This window comes from Schistosoma mansoni, chromosome 1 (genome assembly GCF_000237925.1).
Source record: "Schistosoma mansoni strain Puerto Rico chromosome 1, complete genome".
In the NCBI taxonomy this organism is placed as follows: Eukaryota; Metazoa; Platyhelminthes; class Trematoda; order Strigeidida; family Schistosomatidae; genus Schistosoma; species Schistosoma mansoni.
Window position 1 is genome coordinate 17,723,997 of NC_031495.1, and position 19,783 is coordinate 17,743,779.

Below are 19,783 nucleotides of genomic sequence, written 5' to 3' on the forward strand. Positions count from 1 at the left end.
CAAAAACTATTACAAACATTGTCGACTGTCACGGTGGGAAAAGTCATTGTACAAATTGACGTGGCCCTAACATTTGGTCATGTGGGTTGGATAATCACACCATGGCAAGTCCACAATGTTGGATCAGGTATATTACTCTAGTAGTAGGGATGTGTGGACTGACGACGACCTAGATCTCAATTTATCATTTTTATAACTAACTGAAGAAACGTATACACTCTCTAATTATCATATCTACCATAACTTTCTCGATCTTTTTTTCTCATGTTAATACATTACCTTATTAGTCCATTGATTAATGCTTACATGAGTCGTTTTATTGTAATACTGATTAATATTACTACTCAACTTACAAGCCCGATTGACATCAATGACGCATTAGTTACAGCTACAATTGGCTATTATAGCACAATAACAACCTTTCGTAGTATTTTTGCAAATGTAGTACCTAATCAATGTGAATGAACATGGGCTGGAAGGTAATGTAATCACGGACTGAAAGGTTATCTGGATTTATTCTAAATCAATAAAAAAACAAAGTTAAGAGAATCACACAAGTTCCAGAATTCATTGCGATAAGCCGTGTCTTATCCAGTCCTCTTGATATTCATATTATTTCTCGCCATTAATATGGTCTATATCACGTCTACTGGATGGTCTGGATTCGGAATGTAAACCAGGAGAGTTTTATTATTTCACTATTTGATCTACTATGTTTTTAGTGCTTCATAAGATGTAGCATTTATTTTACCTTAGACTAATAAAATATATCGTATCATATAAACGTCACTCTCAAATTTGTCGTTGACATAAAACTTATTTTACGGCTTCATATGAAAACATAGTACAATGAAAACGTGTGTTGTTTTTAGGCGGAGCAAAATAGATTACACAATCAGTTAACATCTGCTAGTTGTCCTGATCGTCTTGTTACACATTTACAAGTCTCACCTATCAAGATAAGTACAGCGACCTCTAATGAAAAAGCTATACGGTCATGTTCTTAACTGTAGTTCCATGAGTCATGTCTGAAATTTAAAATTTCACTGACAAGTTTTAATGTTCTACATCATCTTGCAAGTTAACCTAGCTTGCAAATATGTTTATTATTTTTATGCCATTCGAATTTGATATTTATTTGAACTACCCCGGACATTTCGCGCCAAACCCATCTTACTTGTTATTATTGGGGAATGTGGTAGGGATTACTTCAATTAATTCAATTCATCGGATGGCATGGTTCAACTTTGCAGGCGTGGCCATCCATGTGTGTTGTTTTTATCTCTTTTATTCATATTAAATGTATCGTCCTATCTCCAGTCTTAATGTCTTCTCGATCATATAATGGTGATTGTTCAGATGCGATGAGTCATTGTAGACAATGATGTGACTTCCGCGTAAGATTTTACAGATTAGGCAGTTACATCACGACAAATCTACAATCTTAGGATTACGTTTATTATTAGAGCAGTATTAATAACGAAGTACAAGCTTAATGGTCATTTAACTGACGTTTCAAGTAACTCAAACCCACTTATATCCTACAAACCATAATAAATTGCTGACATTTCTAAAACATTAAACATGGACTAATTCTGAACCATCAGTTGTGACAGACATCTAAAACAGAACAATCTGTTTTCACTGGCTTATCCTCGATCAACACTGTAAGCGTAATCAACGGATTTAAAATCGTTTCTCTCAAATGAATGTTGTACCTAGTATGATGCAAATAAACGCTTTAGTTGTAAAGGACGATCCAAGTCATCCACTGGAGGCTGCTCCTGGGATGGACGAGGATGTCTTATGGGGACAGTGATGGGTAGGAAGGAAAGGGTTGTTAAATGAGACGTGCGGAAGTTTTTTATTTCGTAGACAGCCGAATATTTGAAACTTTTGGGCTGGGGTTGTGGTTGAACGAGAGAACTATTGCAACTAATGTACTTCTCAATGATATGGTTTAGTTAGCAAGTAGAGACATAACTGAATAGATACAGATTTGTCTTTAAGCAATTGAAGGGATGTTAGCGGGTTGCGTGAAGAAAGCACACGCTAAAAATCGCTCTATGATGTTTCGCTGAACATTATTGTCATTTTTTTAGTTTCTCACATCTTGTGTTTTGACCTTTACTCAGGCCTCTTGTAGCCATATTTTGTGTAAAATCCAAACCTTAATTCCAATAGGTCTGGCTTTGGCTGAATAACAGTAGTAAAAGTTTAGTGACGCGCACCACAATCGAAATCAGAACAAAGCGATTGGGGTAATAACGGTCCTAAAATTAATCATATATACAAATGTGCAAATTTACCTAAACAAATATTACCACCCAGTTATTCAACCAACAATTGATACCAAAATATTCTGTCTAAATTACTAATGAATAGCAAAGTAGTAAGAAATATATGAAAATAACCGAAAACACCAAAAAGTAACTGCTATTCTATCCTTTCTGGATAGATCAAGAAAAATTCCGTTTGAGCGGCTGTTCTATAACACAAAGTGTTTCAAATTCTAAAAAAGTGCTCCGAATTACATCCAAAATGCACGATCTCAGTCAAAAATCAAACCGCACAATCAAAGAGCGAACAGTCGATATGGCAGCCGCCAGAATAATATCAATTAAAACGAATTATATACAGTTCAGTAAGAGACATAGAAACTCAATGAAAACGATAGGAAAAACGAGAAAATTAAAGGTTACAGTCTCAATTGGCATCAAAAAGGTCAACAATATATACAAACGAAGAAACCATAAAGAAGAAATTGCAAATGTATACATGGAGGGATTTTCACCTTCAAAATGGATTCTACATTTTGTGTACTTTAGTCTCCTCTGTTTTTGTATTCAGTAGTTTTCTATGGCTAATAATTTATCTCTGCTACTTAATTTTACCGTTAATTGTTGTCAGTAAGGCCGTGTTTAAATAGACTTAGGGTTATAGAGTGATAAAGCTGATTATTTTTGACCCTTGACTGTGCTTGGAAAGGTAACTTGAATCCTTGCAGATAAATATTTGATAGCATTTCGTTGAAAATGCTCCTTCTAGTTCTCATCATGTTATCCTGTGCTAGAGAAAACTTTGATTATATAGCATAGACTGGGCTGTTTGAGGTGTTTTGTACGTTTGATGTAATCTGTTGTCCTTCTTACATTGAAACCGTCCAAAGTGGGCACAGAGATTAGGTTTTGATATAAATAAAGATGAGTCACTCAAAAACTCTTAGTGCGCCAGATAGAAGAATATAATTTGGCCTGAAAAGTAAACCTTTGTTCGTTGGCTCTGCGTTCAGACCATATATTACAATTTTTGTCGTTAAAACATCCATGCTAGACTTGCCCCGATACTGACAATGTTACTTACCATTATAATGATTATGGGATGATCGTTGTACTCCTCTTGATTTCAGCTTATGCTCTTTCTGATAATCAGATGAGCGACGTCCACCGTTTAACACTTTATGAAGATTTAGTGAGCTGAAAACACCATAAAAAGTCACGTCGCTCATATTTGTGGCATATGAGCCTAATCGATTTCAAAAACTTTTACTCACTCAGTTTCAAGTAATTCTATTTCCAACTTATGCCAAACCTATCACTTGTGGTTAGCTTGGCATTGGCAGTATTCTTAATCGGTGTCACGGTTAAACAGTAATAAAATTGGGTAAATCTCCTTACTACCGCATAGGCCGTGATAAAATCAAAGGCGTAGCTGGAACACCGATAGGAATTCCTTTCCTCTGTGGTTATAACGTATTGTTCACTAGTAATAAACAATTGCATAATTCATTCTAGCTTTTGGACAGACTTTAATCAGCCAATCAACGTTTTACCTTCGTGATAATTATTCTTTTTATACAAAACTGTGACCATTCGGTAACACATACATGTGTTGCCTTTTGTCATTGTAATCCTACGCTTTTGCGCCTTGTGTGTACATGAGTGTGCGTTACGTCCTTGAATCTGTCTACCCACTTAGTGCCGAGTATAATGTAGATTAAGACCTTGACACGATAGGCTGACTGGCTTAACCTTGAGGCTAATATGCGTGAGTTCGAAGTGGGGGTAGAGAGACGTAAACTATTCTATCCCTGATTGGCTGGCAAGCACGCGAGAGAGAGAAAAGACAAAGACAGCTGGAACACTAATCACTTTATTCCAGCCCCGATCTAGCACTCGAATTCCCAATTCAGATTAGGGTGAAAAGTTACATGAATAAATAGGTGAATAGGCTGACCACAACGTACAATAATCAGAAAAATACAATTATGTCCAAAACTGGGGGATTATAGTAGAAAATAGGGTACAAAAGATTACGTCTAAATGACAATAGCTTTAGAACAGAAAATGCTATGACAATGAATCATACATCAAACGAAAGCTTATGATCTGTAGAATAGGCTAGGGACAAAAGTAAATGTTACAGTCTTACAAGCTTTGAATTAAATGAATTAACGTCCCCAAAAATAGCTTCCGTAATTTGTTAAGGCTTCTCGTCTTGCGGTTCACATCATCTTCCCCCTTGACGAAAAAAAAAGTTATGTTATCACTGCCATTGACTTAGTGCATAAAGGAAACTGGATGGCGTTGTGATCATTGTGAGAAAAAGACCCATTGGTTAACTGGGAAAAAAAGAAAAGCGGTTAGTCACTAATTACAAACAGTAGATAAGATATCATCACTGATATCTCCCCTCAGAAGTATATGCTCTTTTCTTCGGGTCCACCTACAGTATATCAGGTCTTCTGCGTTTCCGTAGTGATCTCCTAATAGGATGTTGTTCCAGTTGCACAGTTTTCTTAGTTGCTGGACTTCCTATGTCGAAACTGTCCAGGAAGACTTCCCACATTGAGCACATTTTCTCGGTTTTCTGAGGAGTACCAGAATTTTCCAGCATGTGGCTAGCGTTGTTGGATCCATTTTGCAAGTGAAAATCTCTCCATGCATACACTTGTGATTTCTTCCTTAAGTTTTCTTTATTTGTATATGCTGTTAACATTTTTATGCTAATTAAGACTGTAACGTTCAATTTTCTTGGTTTTACTATCGTTCTTTTTATTGAGTCTCTATGTTCCTTACTGAGCTGTATCTAGTTTGTTTCAATTGCTATTATTCTGGCGTCTGCCATATTGGCTGCTCGCTATTTGATTGTGCGGTTGATTTTGACTGGGATCGTGCATTTTGGTTGTAATTTGGAGCACTTCCCCAGAAATCGAAACACTTCGTGTTATAAAATAGCCGCTCAAACGAAATCTTACTTGATCTATCCAGAAAGGATAGAATAACGCTTATCTTTGGTGTTCTTGATTGAATATTTTTGTATCAATTGTTGGTTGAATAACCGGGTGATAATATTCGTTTGGAACCGTGTTGCCCAAAATACCTTGTTCTGCTTTTGATTGGGTCACGAGTGTATAAAACTATTCCTCGGTTATTCGGCCACATCCAGACCTATTGGAATCTAGGTTTGGATCTTACAGTTCTAAACGAATATTGATTGGCTGCTTGGAAGAACTTACAGTTCTAAACGAATATCGGTCGGTTAGCAGCTCGGTCCGCGTTTACAGTCCTGAACGAATATTGGTCGGTTTGCAGCTTGTTCCGTGCTCTAAGTTCTGAACAAAATTTGGTCGATAATTCGAGATGCCCAACAATCGTGCAAAGAAGTCCATCCCTAAGCTGGTCGGAGAGGATGAAGACAAGGTTAATGACAAATCCCTTGGTACAAAGCAAGTTTTTTCTGATGTCTTTACGCCTCATAGTTCTAATGTATTTAAGGAGAACTATAGTGATAGTGACGTAATGTTAGATAAGGTAGCGAATCTTAGTTTAGATGAAGGGGAAAGACTTGGGCATGCGGTCTCGGGCACAATACCTAAGGTTCCTATAGTTGGGTTAGAGCTACCGAAAGTTGAATTGTGTTATTTTGATGGAAAACCGAAGGAATATTGGAAGTTTATAAAACAATACGATACTTACGTTGCGGCTAGAGTATCTGACGATAGTCAACGTTTACTATATTTGCTCCATTATTGCAAGGGTAAGGCGAAGGCAGCCATTGAAGGATGTGTAACGATGGAGGCTACGTCTGGGTATAAGAGAGCTAGAGAAATTTTTAAACGATTGTTCGGTCAGGCTCATGTTATAGCAAGAGAGACGTTGGAGGATTTATTCAATGATGTAAAGCACGGTTGTCATGACGCAGAACAACTCTCAAGTTTAGCCATAAGAATGGAGAATTGTAGCATGATTCTAGAGCAAATGAACTGCACTGCCGACTTGAATTCGTTGGTTACATTAGAGAGGGTAGTAAGATTTCTGCCTCAACCTATGCAAAGGCAATGGGCCGAACTGGTAGATAGATTGACGGAAGATGACAGAGAGCAATTATTCGCCAAACTCACTCAGTTTGTGGCAGCTAAAGCGAGAGTCGCTTCGAGCAGGTTTGGACGATTGGCTGAACGTCCAAGAGGGGGAGTTATCACGAAGTCATGTTACCATTCAGTAGTGAGACCGAGGAATGCACCGATCGCAAGTGTTAAGCGTAGTATGTGCTTAGGGGATCATGCGGTTTACGAGTGTACACAGTTCTTAGCTCTCACGACAGAAGAACGTTGGTTGCACGTCAAACGTAAGAGTATCTGTTTCGTATGTCTTAAACAAGGGCATAAGTCTATTGAATGCAAGGTGACGAGACGTTGCGCCATTGACGGATGCTCTAAGAGACATCACTCTCTGTTGCATAATGGTTCGGCAAAGAATAAATCAGTAATAAACTGGCTACGGTAAACTATTGTGGACAAGATAGGCCGGTGGACAGTCACGTGTGTCTGGGAATGATCCCCGTGAGGTTGAGATCGGGGAACGCTGAGGTTGTAGGGTACGCACTTTTGGATAATGGTTCTGACGTAACCTTGATCAGGTTAGGATGTTTGAAGTTGTTGGGTCTAAATGAGGAACAGTCGTCAGTGATTGTACAAACTGTGAGCGGTAATGAGACAACAAGGGTTACAAAGACACCTTTTGAAGTGTACTCCTTAGATCACTCTGAGCACGTTAAGATTGAAGGAGCCCTGATAGTGTCGCAAAGAACTGGGCATAGGCCGACGAAATCAGTTATGAGCAGCCTAGTCAAGTGGCCGCATTTGAGTGATGTACCCCTAGAGGTTATAGATTCTGCGGAAGTTGTATTGTTGATTGGTTGTGATGTTCCGGAAGCCCATTGGGTACTCGATCAACGGTTGGGTGGAAGAAAAAATCCGTACCCAGTAAAAACATTGCTCGGGTGGACCGTATTTGGACCTGCATCATTTTCGGGATTGAAGAAAAGAGTTAGTAATTGCATGAGTAAATTGCAGTCTTTAGAAGAGCAATTCCGTAAGCTCTATAATGTAGAGTTCGCTGATGTATATTCAAGCGATAAATCGCCGTCAGTAGAGGATCGAGCAGCAATAGAAATAGTGGAAAGGGGTACCTTCTTCGATGGTGGTCACTTCGTAGTTCCAATACCGTGGAAAATGAATCCAAACAAAAAAACGGGAAACTATGAAGTAGCGGTCAGTAGATTAATAGTTTGAAGCGTAGGTTGTGGAAGGATAGCAACCTACACACCAAATATGCTAGAAGTATTGAAAGTAATCTTGCTAAAGGATATGCACGAAGGGTCCCTGAAATACAGTTGAGGTCAGATTATCTCCCTCGCTGGTATCTGCCTCATCACGCAGTGATAAATCCGAAAAAGCCAGAGAAAGTGAGGGTGGTGCTGGACTGTGCTGCTAAATTTGCTGGGGTTTCACTGAATAATATGATTTATCACGGACCTGACACTACTGCAGAGCTAGTTTGTATATTATTGCGATTTCACAAGGAGGCAATTGCCATCTGTGCAGACGTTGAAGAAATGTTCATACAAGTAAAGGTCCCTGAATCTGATCAAGGAGCCTTAAGATTCCTATGGTGGCAGGAGGCAGATATGTCGAAAGAACCATCAGAGTTTCAAATGACCGCCCGTCCATTCGGAGCAACGTCTTCGCCATTCTGTGCGAACTTTGCCTTGATCAAGACCGCTCAAACGTTCTCTGATGGATATGATAGCTACGTCGTAGAGGCGGTTAGGAACAATTTCTATGTGGATGATTGCTTGGTATCTTTTTCTACTTGTGATCAAGCAAAGAACTTTGTTAACCAAGTAAGTGAATTACTGTGTAAAGGCGGTTTTACATTAAAGAAATGGATAACAAATTCGGAAGAAGTTAGGTCTGTTTTGCCTGGGGTATGCAAAGAAGGGCCTGTGATGGAAATGTCTAAAAATTGTGATGTCATTCATCGCACCTTGGGGATACAATGGGATTGTGGAAGAGATGTTTTCCAGTTTTACTTTGATGCACCGGAAAGGCCGTTGACGAGGAGAGGTATTCTATCTGTGGCATCTTCTGTATTTGACCCTTTGGGCCTAATTTCTCCAGTCTGTCTCACGGTCAAACTTCTGCTGCAAAGGTTATGTAAGTCCCAAATAGGCTGGAATCAGCCGATCAATGAGCCTTATATGTCGATTTGGCTAAACTGGGTGAACTTTATGCGACAGATAGGTCACGTTATAGTACCTCGAGGGATCAATAATAAATTAGATGAACCTAACGCACGGGTGGAACTGCATTTGTTTGGTGATGCCTCCGAGATTGGTTATGGAGCATTAGCTTATGCACGAGTCAGTTATTTGAATGAACGGCCGTATTGTATTTTGTTGTACAGCAAGTCCAGGGTTGCACCTATAAAACCAGTCACTATACCGAGGCTTGAGATGGCAGCAGCAGTTTTAAGCGTAAGGCTAAGTGAAGTGCTACAAAGAAGCTTACCCAATTTTTTCTGCGAAGTGAATTTTCATACCGATTCCATGAAAGTGTTGTATTACATTAAAAATACAGGAAACCGATATAGTACATATATAGCTAATCGTCTCGCTATCTTACACCAGCACACTAAGGTTGAGCAATGGACTTACGTCAAATCGTCGGAGAACCCAGCGGACTGGACTTCGAGAGGTATACAAAACTTGGCCGAACTTGAGTCATTGATTAAGTGCCTTACTTTACTGCAAGCCGAGTTCGGTAAAACTATTACCGATTGTCCACAAACTATTCCGGACAGTATTGATTTCAGAAAAACTGCTGTGATTAATTTGAGTAAAGTGAATTATGACATGTTCCCTATTATTTCTTATTACTCAGACTGGTTAAGATTAGTCAGGGCAGTAGCCTGGTTACGAAGGTTTATAGAATATTGGATGATACTTCGTTCACCAAGTCGTGAAGGATCCGTTCATTTGGGATGCCTGAAGGTCGAAGAGCTTGAAAGTGCCAAGAGTAAGGTCTTAATGATAGTCCAGAAAGAGGTCTATGGAAGATTACTCAGTGAATTTAAGAACAACAGTAATGTGAATAGTCAAAATGATCTGAAGCGTTTATCGCCTATAATGCTCGACAGTTTACTATGTGTTGGAGGTCGTCTAAACCACTCCGATTACCCTAATGACTTCAAGCATCCAGTAATATTACCTAGTCGTCACTTAGTGACAGAAATGATAGTCAGACATCATCATAAAGAAGAGGGACACTCAGGGACTTCTCAAGTACTTGCCGCAATCCGAAAATACTATTGGATAGTAAAGGGGACCAGCACGGTCAGGAGAGTGATAGGTAAGTGTGTAATCTGTCGACGGTACACGACGAACTCAGGGCAACAGTTGATGGCGCCGCTTCCGGCATGTAGAGTGAAACCAGGCTGGCATAGTTTCGCAACTGTAGGGGTGGATTACTTCGGACCTATTTTAGTCAAAAAGGGAAGGTCACTAGAAAAGAGGTATGGATGTATATTTACTTGTTTGCAAACACGTGCAGTGCATACTGAAATAGCTCATAGTTTGAATACCGATTCATTTGTGATGGCCCTGTTACGTTTTATTGGAAGAAGAGGGAAGCCCTCAGAGATTTATAGTGATAACGGGTCGAACTTCGTGGGTGCAATATCTGAACTAAGGAAATATGTTCGGCAGTGGGACCAACAAAGGATAAGTAATGAATTGTCAGCGAAGCAGATTCAGTGGCATTTTAACCCTCCGTCATCCAGCAACAGAGGAGGGGTGTGGGAAAGAATGATAAGATCCGTACGTAGACTATTATTATTGATCATCAGAGAACAAACGTTGAATGATGAAACTTTAGGCACCTATTTGGTTGAAATTGAAGGGATATTGAACGATCGACCATTAACCCCGATTGTACAGGATGCTAACGACAAGCTAGCATTATCACCTAACAGTTTGCTTTTGTTGAGGGAATGCGACAGCATAGTTGACGAAAGTAGTATCAGAGTTAATTATGACAAACGCTGGAAACAGGTGGATTATCTAGCTAATGTGTTTTGGAAGAGGTGGCTGCGGGAGTACTTACCATCCTTACAAACTCGTCAAAAATAGTTGGTTGAGAGTCGCAATTTCCAACCAGGTGATGTAGTAATCGTGGTTTCAGATATTTCCACCTGCGGTAAGTGGCCTCTAGGAGTAGTTGAGAGTTGTGAAACAGACGAAGACGGAAAGGTTAGGACGGTGGCAGTACGTACTAATAACGGGTCTATTAGGAGGGATATACGTAAGTTATGTCTCCTAGAAGGTTCCAATTAGTTAATTGTTAAACAATGTAGACAGAACGAGTAGGCGTAATGTTGTAAGTCCTACCCGTTCTTTTAGTGAGGAATGCGATTAGGTGAACCATGGCGAAAAGGACATTAGAATAGCTTGTGCAGTATGGAGGGATTTTGGGGGCCGGTGTTGGATCCATTTTGCAAGTGAAAATCTCTCCATGCATACACTTGTGATTTCTTCCTTAAGTTTTCTTTATTTGTATATGCTGTTAACATTTTTATGCTAATTAAGACTGTAACGTTCAATTTTCTTGGTTTTACTATCGTTCTTTTTATTGAGTCTCTATGTTCCTTACTGAGCTGTATCTAGTTTGTTTCAATTGCTATTATTCTGGCGTCTGCCATATTGGCTGCTCGCTATTTGATTGTGCGGTTGATTTTGACTGGGATCGTGCATTTTGGTTGTAATTTGGAGCACTTCCCCAGAAATCGAAACACTTCGTGTTATAAAATAGCCGCTCAAACGAAATCTTACTTGATCTATCCAGAAAGGATAGAATAACGCTTATCTTTGGTGTTCTTGATTGAATATTTTTGTATCAATTGTTGGTTGAATAACCGGGTGATAATATTCGTTTGGAACCGTGTTGCCCAAAATACCTTGTTCTGCTTTTGATTGGGTCACGAGTGTATAAAACTATTCCTCGGTTATTCGGCCACATCCAGACCTATTGGAATCTAGGTTTGGATCTTACAAGCGTGACGTATCCACTTTTGGCCTTCAACCTCCACCACATACATTACATTCCCTCGTCTCCCAAGTATGCGTCCACTGGTCCATTGTGGAGGTGAGTATCGGAAATCACGGACGTATACTTTTTAATTATCTCGGAAGATTCTACTTTTCGCCCCATGATGGCGATCAAATTGAGATTCCATCTTCTGGTTTTTTCTTCCTACACCATTTTGTTTTGGTTTTATGGCATCGAGAGCAGTTTTAACTTTTCTACCAAACATAATTTCTGCTGGAGACAATTTATTCGGCGCTGATGGATTTGGAGTTGTTCTGTAGACTAACAGAAAATCAAGAATTTCCTTTATCTTCTCTTCCCCCCTTGCCTTCAGTAGCGCTCTTTTGAAGGTACCCACAAACCTTTCTGCTTGACCATTTGATTGTGGATGGTATGGAGGTGAACGAACATGTTTGACCCCAAACCTGTTGCAGAAGTCTGAGAAAATGGAAGAAGTAAACTGAGTGCCATTATCTGACACGAGAATATCTGGGACTCCGAAACGAGAGAATAACTGCCGTAACTCGATAATAGTCTCTTGCGACGTGATTTGCTTCATGGGTAGAATCTCTGGCCACTTTGAGTAGGCGTCGACACAAATGAGGAAATATGTACCTTGAAATGGGCCGGCAAAATCAATGTGTATACGCGACCAAGGTTCATTCGGGGATGGCCAAGAATTGAGTTCAGCTTTCCGTGGACATTTCGAGGCTGCAGCACATTTTCTGCACGCACGCACTAAATCTTCGATGTGTTCATCAATGTTAGGCCAGTATACATAACTTCGAGCAATAGCTTTCATTCTTCCAGTACCTGGATGAGCTGTGTGCAGTTGTTTCAGGACGAGTGAGCGTAGGTTACTTGGAATTACTACGCGATCAGCAAACATAGTACAGTCATTTACGATGGATAAAGATTGGCGTCGTTGATAATACTGTTTTAGTTCATGAGATGTTATACGTGGGGGCCAACCACGCCGGATAAATGTAGCTAGTTGCCTTAAGATAGGATCACGGAGAGTGTGATCAGCGATTCGAGCAGCTGTCACTGGAAGAATTCGCGTTGAATTTAGCAACATGCTGCTTACATCTTCTTCCACTGATATAGAAGCAATGACAGTATCTTCATTTTCAAGCTTATGATTGCTTATTAAGCGCGATAGTGCATCAGCATGACCAAAGTCAGAGGTAGATTTGTATTTGATAGTGAAATCATAACCCAACAACATTGTAGCCCATCGTTGGAGGCGATTTGCAGTATAAACTGGTATACCTTTCTTAGATCTAAAAATCGATAATAGGGGTTTATGATCAGTAAATAAGGTAAATTTTCTACCATGCAGCATTTTGTGAAACTTCTTAACTGCAAAAACTAGTGCCAATCCTTCTTTCTCAATTTGGCTGTACTTGCGTTCTGCCGAAGTCAACGTTCTGGAGGCATGGGCTATAGCTTTCTCTGTGCCGTCTTGAAACCTGTGGGATATAACAGCTCCGACACCATAATCAGAAGCATCTGCGGCAACAACGATTTCCAGTGAGGGATCAAAATAGGTAAGAAGTAGGTCCGATATTAATAGTGACTTTACTTTGTCAAAACTCTTTTGACATTCAGTAGGCCAGTTCCATTATACATTTTTGGATAATAGATGGTTCATGGGTGCTCGGAGGCGATGCAATTGTGGTAAAAAGTTACTGTAATAACTGATAAGACCAAGGAACGAGAGTAGAGTTGCGACGTTAGATGGTGGGGGCATATTTTGGATAGCTCGTACGTTTTCTGGATCTGGGCGTCGTCCATATTTGTCGAAAACAAAACCAAGATATTTTACCGAGTCCATGAAAAATTTACACTTCTCTTCTTTTAGATAAAATCCATACTCAGATATTTTGGTCAAAACAGCATCAAGTCGATCAAATAAATCGGACTTACTAGAACCTGTAACGATAACATCATCCAGATAGACAGCGACTCCTAGCAAATTTGTCAACTTAGTGTCCATAATTTGTTGAAAAATAGCTGGTGCTGGTTTCACACCAAAAGGCAAACGTTTATATTGGTAAAGGCCTCTGTGAGTGTTAATCGTCAGTAGTGGTTGGGAGGCTGGATCAACTGCTATTTGGAGATATGCGTCAGCAAGGTCAATCTTAGCAAAATACTTCCCTCCATTTAGTTTGATAAATAAATCTTCATGTATGGGAAGTGGATAAGTGTGATCCTCTAAAGCATCATTTAGACCGGCGGAAAAATCAGCACATATGCGAACAGTCCCATTTGCCTTTCTCACAACTACTATGGGAGCAGCCCACGGTGAGTAATTTACTGGCTGAATGACACCCAGTGCTTCAAAACTGTCAAGTTCCTGGTCAACGACTGACAGAGCAGCATAAGGTACTGGTCGTTTTGGTCTGAAGACAGGATTTGAATTTTGCTTTAACGACAAGAAAACTTTGGTGAACTTACAACAGCCCAGTTTGTTTTGGAATACACCTGCATGTTTTTGTCGAAGATGATTTACATGGGATGTAGTCGACATTTTAGAGGAATAAGATGCATGAGATTTTGAGATATTACGAAGGCATACTTTGTTTGACGAATTTGATGGGGAATCATTTCGTGAACATGTTCCATCCGAGTCATTTGGTTTAACATCATTGTGAGAACACATTAAATCAGAGTTATTCGATTTATTATCATTATGAGGACACATTATATCGGAGGTATTTGATTTGACATCATGATGAGAACACATTAAATCGGAGGTATTTGATTTGACATCATAATGAGAACACATTAAATCGGAGGAATTTGATTCAGAAATATTACGAGAACATGTTACATCAGAAGCATTTAGTTCATAGACATCAGGGGAACATAACACACCTGAGGCATTTGATTTAGAAATATTATGAGAATTTTGGATAGAATCAGAGCAAGAATTATGAGAACATACTTCATTTAATAAACCATTTAAGACATCAATCCAGTCCAATCCCAATAGATCTAAATCATGCCGATTTGTTAGATAACAAACATCAGTAAATTTATGTCTCTTGAACTGCACGTTGCAGGTGACTTCTCCAGTTAGCTTCACTATGTCGCCTGAAGCATTTCGAGCAACATGCTCTGTTGGTCGGATGCGTGGGCACCCTACCTTACGCCATGTGTTTTTGGAGATCAGTGTAATGTCGGAAGCAGTGTCCAACTGAAGACGAATAGGTTTTTCATTTACTAATAAGTTCACGTACTTCCGCTTACTTTGAAATCCCACTTTAAAAGTTGAAAACGTGCTTTTCACCTGATTCTGTGGCTGTCGCTTCGCCTTTACGCAACGATGTTTGGACTGACGTTTATCTGAGGAGCAGTGACCTTCTTTATGACCAATGCGATGACATTGGCGGCATTTGTGGTTCTTCAATGGGCATAACTTCACAAAATGCCATGATCCGCAAAACCAACATGGTGATGGTGGTTTACTAGAAGGTTGCTGTGTGTTCGTCGTCTTTTGTTTGGAAGATTTGGAAGATCTGCGTGCATTTATTGAAACAAGATTGGAAGTCTTTGGATTTTGCTGTACCATCGTGGTATCGTGTTTAAGATTTAACAACCGTTGACACTCGGTTGTGACCATTTGCAGGGTCATGTTAGGCTTCTGCTCAATGCGCGATAGAATTCTGGTACGTATATCCATATCTTCCGGATTCTTTAATCCACAGATAAAAATCAGACATTTAAATTGATCTGCTGTAATTTCATTTATTCTAAAACGTTCGCATTCTTTATTTACTTGTTCAGTGTATGTGAGATAATCATCAGATAAGGATTTAGATATTTGAAAACACTGATAACGAATGCTGAATAATGAGGATTGTTCACCAAAAATTTTGGACAAGGTTTGGACTGTTTCATTAAAAGATAAATCTCGCGGATTTTGTGGCAAAATGAAATTCACATATTTGTTGTATTCAAGTGTTCCGAGTCTTCTCAAGAGTGAGCGAACTTTGGCTGTATCATCAAGATTTGAGAATTCAACACGAAATGTGTCTTCAAAACGACGAAACCAGGAATCGAAAATAATACCAGAATCGGGATCATAATTGAATTCACAAATAGAATTTGCGATGCTGTCATATTTATCTGACTGAGAATTTGAAGATGAATGAACTGAGAGCTTCTGCATCAATGCATCTAAAAGCTTCATTTGGTTTGCATCATTCTGAGCTTGCTGAATTTGTAGAATAGTTTTAAGGTCATCCAAAGAAACAGACATTCTGATTTGGATCAATCAATATTTTAAAAAAATCTCCGTCGCCACTATTGTTACGTCCTTGAATCTGTCTACCCACTTAGTGCCGAGTATAATGTAGATTAAGACCTTGACACGATAGGCTGACTGGCTTAACCTTGAGGCTAATATGCGTGAGTTCGAAGTGGGGGTAGAGAGACGTAAACTATTCTATCCCTGATTGGCTGGCAAGCACGCGAGAGAGAGAAAAGACAAAGACAGCTGGAACACTAATCACTTTATTCCAACCCCGATCTAGCACTCGAATTCCCAATTCAGATTAGGGTGAAAAGTTACATGAATAAATAGGTGAATAGGCTGACCACAACGTACAATAATCAGAAAAATACAATTATGTCCAAAACTGGGGGATTATAGTAGAAAATAGGGTACAAAAGATTACGTCTAAATGACAATAGCTTTAGAACAGAAAATGCTATGACAATGAATCATACATCAAACGAAAGCTTATGATCTGTAGAATAGGCTAGGGACAAAAGTAAATGTTACAGTCTTACAAGCTTTGAATTAAATGAATTAACGTCCCCAAAAATAGCTTCCGTAATTTGTTAAGGCTTCTCGTTTTGCGGTTCACATCAGTGTTTTTGTCTATTACCTCTTATTTAATTCAGTACTTGCCCCATTTTTGCACCATCAACTATCCGCTTTCCTATATGTTGACGCTTTTAATGAGTAAGATGACGAACTTGCATGTTTGACTTCTCAGGTCTGCTTCTCCTGAATTCTCTTATTGCTTTTGTGGGAGGAGACGTATGTATGAGGTATACATTTGCAAAATTCAGCCTCATATTTGACTAATTCTATTTTGGTATTCCCTAGTGCCAATTAAGTTGATAACCATATACTGGGGTAGTCGACATTTATATTTCGTTGACATCATCATCTGATCATATCGGAGTCAGATCAGTGGGCCGCTAAAAATACTTCTGTTCTTTCAGTTTGCCGACTGATATGGAAGATACTTAGATTAAACACATACAGACAACACACATATTTTAAGATTAAATGAATTTCATTTTCACACTAAAATCAACATTTTAGGCGCAATGACTCAGAACAATACTCCATCGTTGAACCATAGTGGCTATGGAACGTGCTAAAGATTCTTCAGTATGATAAATGAACTTTTAAGCCTCATGATCAGTACCAATGGTAAACTTCTTTCCAAATAAATATTTATGAAGTCTTCTAACAGCTGAAAACACAGCTAATGCTTCTCGCTGAGTTTGTGAATAACCTTGTTCAGTAACAGTAAGTTTGTGTGGTACACGGATAACTGGTCTACCTTCCTTTTTCAAAACTGCACCAATACCCACAGGTGATGCATCAGTAATAAGTACAGAATGCACACTAGGTGAGTATGTAACAGCTCAGGTTGGTTGGTTAAGAGTTGACCCCAAACAACCAAGCATATGCTAAAACAGTATTGTTCAAGTATTCATTCACTTCCTTACCTTTTGTAAGCGTTATATTCCCTATTATCTTATATTGAATGTTGAGAGCCTTTGTTTGTCTGAACGGATAACCCCACACTCCACTGTGACTGCGCGAAGATCGAAATAAAGACCTATTCACTACTTCTCTGGTTTCTTCTATCAATAGCACGAGGGTTACCTTAAGGCACGAAAAGTAAGTTCGAAGAACAGCAATACTTCGAGGAAACTTTAGCAGACTTCGTAAGCATGACTCTTATTCCTCACTCCATTTGAATGAATCATATGTCAAAATATCAAATAGACAGTTGGCACGACAAGAAAAACAAGGAATAAAACTGGAATAGTATTAGAGAGTACCCATTAGTGAACGTAGTTCTGTAAAATGTTTTGGAGATGATGCATTTATCAGTGAAGCCAGTTGCTCATATCTGGTCTAAAACCACTACCATCAACTACGTATCGAAGACACTCGAAAGTAGACACACAAAATGAACACTTATTCGGATTCACTGTAATATTTTTTCTCAGCTAAACTATGCAATAAAGCAATAAGTCCGTGGTCATGAACTACCTTATCGGTACCATGAACGATGTGATCGTCATGGTAAACTTCAACACCTTCAAGATCATTGGTTATCTTATTCACCACTCCCGGTAATATGGTTGGAGAACAATTTAGACCGAATGGAAGGAAGTTGTCTTCCAACAGACCAAAAGGAGTGTGAATTGTTGTCAAAATAGATGAGGATTGATCCAAAAAGATTTGAAGCTAAGCATCTTCCAAGTGAACTTTCGAAAATATCTTAGAATCATGAAGTCGATTTAAAATTTCTTCATCTCCTACCGTCGTGCATGTTTGCTTCGACAAACGGGAGTTCACTGTTAATCCATAGTCAGCACATATTCTAGGGTTGTTGCCGTCCGACTTCAATGGCGTAACAATAGGAGTACCCCATTCTGAAGACTGAATCGGTTCAATCACCGTTTACTTGAAGTATTATAGGCTGAATTTTCATACCTCCACTGCACTTAGCACACGCAGCTATCAGATACTCAAGTAAAGCACCAGAATTTTCTGTAGAAACTAGTGAAGACAATTTCACCTTAAGCCTTTTCAGATTTCTTAAACCCAGTATTGCCAGTCCTGTTACACTAACTAAAAATTCACAAGGTATATATGCAGAATTATCATCTCTTATTAGCAATTCACAACATCCTCGTATGGGCAGTCTGTGTCCAGTAATCCCCAATATTGAGACTTCAGTTGGTCTTATCACAACATTAGGATCCAAAAATTTCAAGTTCTTGAATGAAATAATGGACTCTATACTACCTGTGTCCACAATGAAGTCATGAAATGAACCAAGGAATGTATATAATTGCTTTTAAATATGTACATTACCTTTCTAAACGGTGGATAAAGATAAATGATCATTAGGAACAGCCGAGTTATGAGGATCTAAGTTACAAGACTAAATAATACTAGAAGCGAAGTGAACAGTAGTTTTGCATACTGACTGAATGTGTCCTATCTTGTCACATTTAAAACATTTAGCATTGTGAAATGCACATGAATTACGAGAATGAAATTTGCCACAAGATAAGCATTCACCAAACTTTTTCTCATCTTTGTTGTTTGCTTTGCAGTTCCTTGTTGAATCACTTTTCATATTTCCACGAGACTAGGAATCACTAATAAATGAACGCAATTTTGATCGACCCTGAGATTGTATTTCATCATGACGACTAAGCAAAGTATTAGAAATTTTCATCGACTGAATATCAAGTTCGTTCACTGCTTCGTAGTTAATACATTCAGTTCTAGCATCGTAAAAGAAACAGTCCGGTATTTTAAACATCTCTTTTTCCAGACCTGGTATGCTGATTCCTGCAATTAGTCGATCTCTCAGCTGTACATGAAGTTGATCACCGAAATTGCGTTTGGCAGCTTGTCTTTGCAATTCAAGAACGAATTATCTAAACTTTTGGTTATTCTGACGAATCATCTTATGAAATTTTGCTCTCTCTCACGACATGCAAAACTGGTGCATTTTACATGATTTAATAGTTCCTTGAGAGTTGTACAAGGGGAAGAGATGGATTTTCAGGATATGCCGAAGGTTTTAATAAACTGGCTAGCGATTGAAGATGATGTCGAGCACGGCGTTTCCATTCGTGATCTGATGTTGATGCATGAACGAGAGCCTTCATCTAGGTAAGTCTATTAAAACTAATGTTGTCGAAATCCAATATCGAAGACTTACAGAGATGTTTAATTTGGGGATTCATTTACCTCTACATCTTGGATGAAGCTATTATGTACCGCTTGACACCACATGTCAAAAGGAAGAAAACAACGAAACCGGTGTAGGATTCATTTGAAGGCTTTGTGTGTGAACATCCCTCCATGCATACATTTGCAATTTGTTTTTATCGGGTTCTCTAATTGTACATTTTGTCACTTTTTTGATGCTATTTGTGATGGTGAAGTTTTATTTTATTATAGTTTTCTCATTTTTCTTTTGCCTTCACTGAGTTTTGTATGTTCCTTCCGGACCTGTATTTATGTTATTTCAGTTGTGAATTAATCTTGGCGGCAGCCATATTGATTATCCC